Source organism: Pezoporus occidentalis, unplaced genomic scaffold (genome assembly GCF_034315485.1).
Source record: "Pezoporus occidentalis ecotype Australia unplaced genomic scaffold, CSIRO_AGI_Poc_V1 ctg8, whole genome shotgun sequence".
Lineage (NCBI taxonomy): Eukaryota > Metazoa > Chordata > Aves > Psittaciformes > Psittacidae > Pezoporus > Pezoporus occidentalis.
In genome coordinates this window covers 13,359,422-13,368,233 of record NW_026916158.1, presented here as the reverse complement: position 1 = coordinate 13,368,233, position 8,812 = coordinate 13,359,422, and positions in this window count along the sequence as shown.

Genomic DNA, 8,812 nt, shown 5'->3' with positions numbered 1-8,812 from the left:
TCCAGCACTTTTAATATTGCTCAGTGAACTTTACCTAGCTTATTTTCACTCTTCTTCCTTCGTCCCCTGTTAGTGGGCAAGCAGCCCACTGAACTCAGTGGCATGGTTCAGGCCCTGGGCTTAATAAGATCTTAATAAGGTTCTTAATAAGGTTCTTAGGGTTAGTTAGTACTGTTAATCTATTGTTTAGAAAGCAAATTTTTGTACTTGATTAAAACATTCACTTTTTTAAAACAAGAGAATTTATAACATGTCAAGCAGGAAAGGTAAATACATCCAACTTTGTTGATTCTATGAAGAGCTTCCATTTGAAAGCGAGCCTATGTATTCAGTAGTGATGTTACTGTCCCAAACTGCTACATGTGGACATTTTAGCAACAAACACTGCATAAAAAGCTCAGCACCACACATGATCTGACCCTAAGATGTTCTGACTAGAGATCAATAGATATCTTTCCCACTCAAAACTAAAACCTATTTCACATGTTCTTTGGGTTGTTAGGTTGCATGATCTATAGAGTTTGTTACTTCTACAGATATGGATATAGAATTTTCTTGTGATGTTCTGTACTGAAAAATCCCTTTATGTTAATATTCAGTCTTTTAACATATGATATCAACATGAAGAGCGAAAACTGTTCTTAATGACTGATAATTCTGTGTTTAATCTTGTGATGCCCTCTGGCACTTTTGCCAATAATGCAAGGTTAATGTTTTTTCCCCCACACTTTTTTCTTTCTATAGTGAATCAAACTTTGGTATTGAGCAATGTTTGGATTCAGGTTTACCTGATTTGTTTTTATGCTTTTTATTGCTATTATTTGTTGGTTTTATGAAGCTGCATACTGTCCTTTCTAGATGAATAACATTCTGGGCTTGCTTTAAACAGCACGGGGGAAGTGCTCATGGCATAAACTGATGAAACAGTTGGATACTCCCGTGAAATGCTGCCAACATGCAGCAAAATTAATCCAATGAGGTTAGTGCTTCACAGCGGTAAAGGATCCATTGGAGAATTCTCTACTGCATCAGGAGATCCCAGCCACTAAACTCAGCCTTTCTTTCACCTGCAGGTCAGGCTACATGCCATCACTTCCTTTACTGATCACAAAACACACAAGTAGCCTGTGTCAGAGGTGTGTCAGCATGCCAGCATAGCACGGAGTGCTGCCTCTCTGAATTTAGCATTGAATGAGAATTAGACAGCCCAGCAGCTCCCTGAGTTGCCATGTGTAGCTTTTACAGCTGACTTCTACTTTCTGCCAGAATTTAGGAAGATATTTGGCTGGCACTTTTTTATTTAATGGAGTTGCTCTAAGGTCCTCCTCCCAGTGGGAAGACTATAGGTGTAATTGGTCTTTAAACATCTTGTCTGAGAAAAGATTTTGAGCAAAAATTCCTAAAAAAACACCACACAAAGGAGAGGATCTTCTGATAAACTAGTTGTATACTAAGTGAGCCATAATAGTTACATCATGGGGAGCAGTGGACAGTTTCTTTTGCTTCCTGTTGATATGGATGTAAATGAAAATATTATTTTCTAAGCCTGGCAGATTGCTTCCCTTCCAGGGCTGCTCTTTGCCATAGTCAGACACTTGTTCACAACCTGCTTACTGCTTGGAACAGTGAGTTACCAACCTGCCCTAAAAATCTGCATGCCAAAACCATTCATATAGTCAGCTTGAGCCCATGTACCCAGAGAGTAGAGAGAAGAGCACAGGGGGGAGACAAAGTTGCAGCTGGGTCCCAGAGTGACCAGCAGTGTTGGTCTCAGCACCCCCACCTCACTTCTTCCCCCAACTGCAGGCTGAGATCAACCCATCCCTGAACCAGAATGATGATATGATGTACCCCATTAGGGAAGTTATGCCTAACTCACTGGAAAGCATGTGCTGGTCAGGAAACAGTGGGGCCACACAGATTAGGAGGGGAGCACGTCCATGTAGCATCCTGATCCTTTGATGCAACTCTCACCCCAGACCATTCACTGTGGTCTCTTGCACACCCAAGGTAGACCAAGGGTATCCCATGGGTGTGATGATGTCATACTTAGCCAAATCACCAAGGAGTTTATAAAGCAAGATTTATTTTCTTTCAGTTCTTTTTGCTCTCTGGTGGACAAATTAAAATAACAGCTGTTAATTCTGGTTGAAAGAGGGAGATGTAGATAGGCATCTTGAGTGTATGAAGGTGGTTTTGTTGATCACTTCTAGCTTGCTATGTGATTGCTAGAAAATAATTTGCTATGAGAAGACACTCTTTATTTTTCTATTATTGTTGTTTCTATAATAAAGGTCATACTTAATCATGAAAGTGTGCATTGCTGTGCAATTATTTTATCTCTCAAGTGCTGTTTCACCTAAACTGTTTAAAATACAAGTTCAATCTAACAAACTGGAAGGGTCCTATGAGCTCTGGACACAAGCCACAGACACAGATATGCCTATATCCTAAATATAACTTTGATGAATATTTCTTTCGTTGCTCAGACAGCTCATTTAAAGTTTCTATGTTTGTTTCATTAGCACAACTTCCAGAGTATCTAAATTCACTGTATTTCTTTATACAACCAAATCTTTTTGTTTCCTATTGGACCAAACCCCACAGACCATATCTCACAGCAGATATGATGGATGCTTGTTACTTCATGTTTACATTGCTTTCACAGATAATAATCTTAGGCACTATGATAAGAGTCTTTTGAGGAGAATACATCCTTCCAGTGTGCAGTTACGGAAATTAGAGGAAATAGATAGCTAGGGAAATACCATGCATAAACCCGAGAATTCAACAGCTTCTAAGTTGGTCAAAGGAATTTCTCAAAGGATGGGGCTGGACTAAATGATTGTTAAATATCCTTCTCAACCCCAATAAGTCTATATGTTCTATGTGACTTTGCTGTGATTTTGCTGTTTGTCATGTCAACAGCCAGTTTAAAATATCCAAACTGTGAGACAACTGTGTGAGGTAAACTTCTCAATAAAGAGGAGCACTCAAAAATTCTTCAGCTTCATCTTTAAGGCTTTTTCAAAGAAACTTGAAACTAGATCTGTCTAGATCTACATTTGGTTAATAACTGCAGTCAGACCCTATTTTGGGTGCAGGCTCCTGTAATGCTTCTAAGGCATTAGCATGTGGCACGAGAGAGCTCTCTGCCTAGGAAGGAGAGGGGTGGGCAGATGTGGGAACAGAACACTATCTTCTCTGTAGTGAGACAAGGCTCTAAAATGGCTGAAGAAGTCTCACATGGGATGCTTTTCACGGCTAAAGAAGCAAAGGTTCTTAGATGGATTGCAGGAAAGAAGAAGGCATGGTAAAGTTGGGGGAGAAAAACCTCTCTGCTGCCAGCAGCTGGTTAAGGAACTTATCTGCTAGAGAAGTGCCAATGAGGGCAGAGGAGAGAAAGTATATCAGTGATAACATACCGTAATTATGTTTCACTTGCTACTACTGTTTCTAGTGTCAGTGCACATCCCTACATGATGGATAATCTAATGCCTCCATGTTGCAAAGTGAAAACTTCAAAAGCTCCTTCAGTAGAAAAGCACGGCTGCTGGGAGACCAGAATCAGTTTGCTCTGCTTTTTTACGCTTGCTTGGCCTGGTACAATATTAAATTTGGTGCCGGGTTCACTGAAGTAGACAAGGTGCCTGGCTTGTTCATGTTAGTTTTTGAAGCTGGGATGGTAAATACACACTTGGGAGATTTATTTCAGCTGAAGAACTAGGATTTATATGGGGCCTTCTGCATTTCATTGCCTGTGGGTTAGGAGTTTGAAGTAAGCCTTAGAAGGCTGCTGGATGTCTCAAAATTCTCTCTTGCTTGACAAGCTTTAATAGCGGATGGAAGAACACTCCATCATTTCTCCTTTTAAGGCAAAAAGCCCCACCTGTAAGTCACACCATGGTCCGTCCCAGAAGCACTGGTTGAGAATTCACAGAAGAAATGTTTTGACATCAAAGTGTCTAGAACTAAAAAGAGTATTTTTGAAAGCATTAATTTGAGGAAGATAACAAGGGTGAGGAAAGATTTCTATGAAGGTAACGTCACTAATAAGGTGAGAAGACACGTGGAGACTACACTTTCTTCCTTACACCCATGGCTGTGGCCATTGCATGTCAATAATGCAGGGGTATGTATGTCTAAAGTTTATCAGCCACAGCAATGCTCATACTCCTGGGCTTCCCCAGCTAGCCACAAAATGTCACAAACCCCATATTTCACTTTTTCTGCAAGTCCTGTTGCCTAAGAAGTTGGTAGATCCCAAGTGTTTTATTAAATTATAATTTAATTGGATCAGTTTCTTATTTAACTCTTTCTTCAAAAATTTAAAAAGGAGCAGGTGGCATTTCCCACATGCAGAAAAAAACACACAAGAAAAAACAGAGCTGTTGAGAAAAAGGGAAGTGTTCAGTTTAAGTCAGAAAATCTGTGCAGACTGGAGACACAGCTCTTGGGTTTGAACGTCAGCTTTGCTGGGGCTTTCCTATAGCTCAGAAATTTCTGAAGAATATGATTCATGAGTCCAGCCAACGTTTAACCTCGCTAATTTAGTCATGGGATGACCTGTTTTCATCTCTTCAAGGAAAACTAATTTGTATTTCAAACAAATTATGATGTTCACAACCTGCTTGTGGAAAAAAATAATAATGAGAAAAGTACTCAAATTATTAACCTAAAGAAGCTTTCAAGACAGGCCAAGGTTCCACAATAAAATTTAAATGTTGCCAATCCAACCTATCCAATACATCATTAGGTTCATCACAGTGCCTCTACCTATGTACATGCACATTAAAAGTATTACTGGTGGCAGTGAGAAAATTACTACTTTCTGCATTACAGTTTATTACACTGCACTTTCAACAATATGTGTATATAATCCGGTGATCCCACTTGACTTTGCAAGCCCTAAAAGCCATGCTTGCAGCATGCCTTCACCAAGAGCAGATTTGCAATATAAATGAGTTTGCAACTTCCATTAGTTCTACTGTCAAAAGCATAGACTCTTCCACCACCTCTGATTTACGCATTGTGAAAGACCTGTAGCTCTTCCCGACATTCAATGGAAACTACATAAAATGCTGCCATCTTGTGTTTACAGACAAATTAAACAAGCTGAGTATTCTTTTAGATCTGAATTTTGAAAGACGAAGATAGCATCTATGCTGCCAGCACATTATGTTGAAGAAAAATGAAGTGAATGAATTATGGAAAAGTGGAAGCTTCACTTAATAATTTAGTTTTCAAAATTTCATCTTTAGAGCAAGTGCTGAGCCCACAGACTCATGCAGTCAGGTTCAAGGGAACATATTATATCCCCAAGCTGATCCTGTGTCAGTTTAACCTACTATAGTTACTGAGTCCTGGTGTGAGAGATCACCATGCCATATCACAAAAAAAAACAAAGGTGGAACAAGCAGAGAAACCTGCATGCCAACAAAGATCTGTATGGAAGGAATTGTGTTAATGCTTTAGAGTATGGAAAACATATAGACATGTGAAATACTAGTACTATTATGACAGATACTGTGTGTATTCCTTTTGTAAAAAACATGGTTGCTTTGCTGTTTATAAACAGCAACTAGAAATACTTATTTTGACTAAGAGCTGGTTGGTTGTGTTTTCTTTTTGTTGTGTTTTTTTCTTTTTTTTTTTTTTCCTCAATAAGTAGTATTAAAAACATTGTCATGGGAAATGCTACTTTGAAAATGCTTCATTGTAGTCAATCATTATCACAGTTTGCCTGAACATTATTGTTACCCTGAGTTCAGTAAATTGGCATGATTGAGGCAAATAACATGACTTTGGTGATTTGCCCTCAACTTGCTGCGCTACAACATCCAGGTCAAAAGGGACACTAACAACAGTCCAATGATGCCAGACCACAGGCCCAGCTCCCATGTGCACTACGGAGGACAGGAGGTGTGCAAGACCACGCAGCAGCTGGTTCCATAAACCTACAAACCCTGAAGGAGCAAAAGGGCTAAGCCTGGCCTGGCCTGGCCTGGCCTGGCCTGGCCTGGCCCAGCCTAGCCTAGCCCAGCCCAGCCCAGCCCAGCCCGGCCCAGCCCAGCCCAGCCCGGCCCAGCCTAGCCTAGCCCAGCCCAACCTAGCCTAGCCCTGCCTAACCTAGACTAACTGAGCCTAGCCTAGGCTAGCAGAGCCTAGCCTAGCCTAGCCTAGTCAAGCCTAGCCTAGCTTAAAATATCCTAGCACAGCCTACCACCTAGCGTAGCTTAGCCTAGCCTAACCCAGTGCCTAGCCTAGCAAGTGTAGCACCTAGCCTACCCCAGCCTATCCTGGCCAATCGCCTAGCCTAAATTAGTGCCTAGCCTAGCCTGTCTGCACTATGTTCAACACAGGGCGGGACATGCTCCTCCGCCTAGCCTAGCCTAACCTCCTTGCCTTGTGTTCACCATAGGACAGGACCAGGTCCTCCCCCTGGCCTGGCCTACCCTGCCCTGGCCTGCCCTAGCCTAGCCAGTCCTAGCGTAGCTCCTAGAATAGCCTAGCACCTAGCTGAGCATAGCCTAGCCTAGCCTAGTGTAGCGCCTAGCCAAGCCTAGTGCCTAGCCAAGTCTCACCTACCCAAACCTAGTGCCTAGCCTAGCCTAGAATACCCAAGCCTAGCCTAGCCTAGCCCGCTTGCCTTGTGTTCACAACAGCGTGGGATGTGCTCCCCACCTAGCCTAGCCTAGCCTAGCCTGCTGACCTTGTGCTCACCAGAGGGTGGGACTTGCTCCTCCAACTTGCCTGGCCTGGCCTACCATGGCCTGGCCTGGCCTAGCCTAGCCTAGCCTAGCCTAGCCTAGCCTGGCCTAGCCTGCCTCCATTGTGTTTGGCACAGGGCAGGACATGCTCCTCCACCTAGCCTAGCGTAATGTAGCTTAGTTTATCCTAGCCTAGCCTGCTTGCCTTGTATTCCCCACAGGGTGGGATGTGGTCTTCCAAATAGCCTAGCCTAGCTTTCTTGCCTTGTGTTCACCACAGGGTGGGACAATATCCTCCTCCTTGCCTGGCCTGGCAAAGCCTGCCCTGGCCTGCCCTAGCCTAGACTGCCTCCTAGAATGGCCCAGTGCCTAGCTGAGCATAGTCTAGCCTAGCCTAGCCTAGACAAGCTCTTAGCCTATCCTAGGCTACCCTAGCCTGGCCCTTAGCCTAGCCTAGCCTACCATAGCCTAGCGTTTAGCCTAGCCTAGCCTAGCACTTAGCCTAGCCTAGCCTACCCTAGCCTAGACTAGCGCTTAGCCTAGGCTATACTAGCGCTAGCCTAGAGCTTAACCTAGGCTATACTAGTGGCTAGTCTAGTGCTTAACCTAGGCTATACTAGCGGCTAGCCTAGCCTGGAGCATAGCCTAGCCTATACTAGCGGCTAGCCTAAACTAGCCTAGTGCCTAGCCTAGCCTAGCCCCTAGCCTAGATGAGCCTGCTTGCATTGTGTTCAGCACAGGGCGGGACATGCTCCTCCACCTAGCCTAGTGTAGTGTAGTATAGCCTACCCTAGCCTAGTGCTTAGCCTCGTCTGCCCTAGCCTAGCTCTTAGCCTAGTCTACCCTAGCCTAGCTCTTAGCCTAGGCTAGCCTAGCGCTTAGCCTAGCCCTTACCCTAGCCCTTACCCTAGCCTAGCCTAGCCTAGTCTAGCTTAGTGCTTAGCGTAGCCTATACTAGCGGTTAGCCTAGCCTATCCTAGTGCTTAGCCTAGCCTAGCGCTTAGCCTAGTGCTTAGCCTAGCCTAGCCTAGCCTAGCCTAGCGCTTAGCCTAGCCTAGCCTAGTGCCTAGGCTAGCCTATACTAGCAGTTAGCCTGGCCTAGTGCTTAGCCTACCCTAGCTGAGCCTGCTTGCATTGTGTTCAGCAGAGGGTGGGACATGCTCCTCCGCCTAGCCTAGCCTAGCCCTTAGCCTAGCCTAGGCTAGCGCCTAGACTAGCTTAGCACTTAGCCTAGCCTAGCGCTTAGCCTAGCCTAGCCTACCCGAGCCTGTTTGCATTTTGTTCAGCACAGGGTGGGACATGTTCCTCCGGCTAGCCTAGCATAAATTAGCATAGTCTAGCCTAGCCAAGCCTAGCCTAGCCTGGCGCCTAGCCTAGCCTAGCGCTTAGAGTAGCCTAGCCTAGACCAGCCTACCCTAGCCTAGCGCTCAGCCTAGCCTAGCCTAGCCTTGATTTACAGAATAGAACTTTACAACTCTCAGAGTTATAAAGCAGGTATGTTTATTGCCGGGTGCAAGGAGGATCGCTCCTCCTAACTCGGACACTGAGAGCTCAACAAGCTGGATATTTATTATACACAAACATACATATTCATTAGGTTCCCAAAAGTTCTGTGGGGATATTACAATTAGTTTAGGTCTCTTTCCTTTTGTTGCTTGCACAATGCCCTCCGATGGGTGTGGGCAGAGGACTTCAAGAGGAAGTAAGCAGTCTTCCTCATGGTGCACTTTTCACCCTTCACACAGTTTCCCCAGCTGGCAACTTCAAGTGTTATAGAAACTAGTTGAAACGAATTCCTACCAGACATTCATCTTCTTGAGGGAAAAGGGTCTCTGATTTTAAATAGTGTGTTTCAGCTACCTATTTTATTCTGGGTTATAGTTTAACTGGCAAGAACAAGAACATACCTGTTCCTATTCTAAGTTAAGACAATGCATAGTTTGAATAAAACTCTTAACTCTTTCCTTAGTCCATTACTATTCCTTGCATCAGCCTAGCCTAGCCTAGCCTAGGGCTAGCCTAGCCTAGCCTAGCGCCTAGCCTAGCCTAGCGCTTAGCCTAGCCTATGCTAGTGGCTAGCATAGCCTAGCACTTAGCCTAGC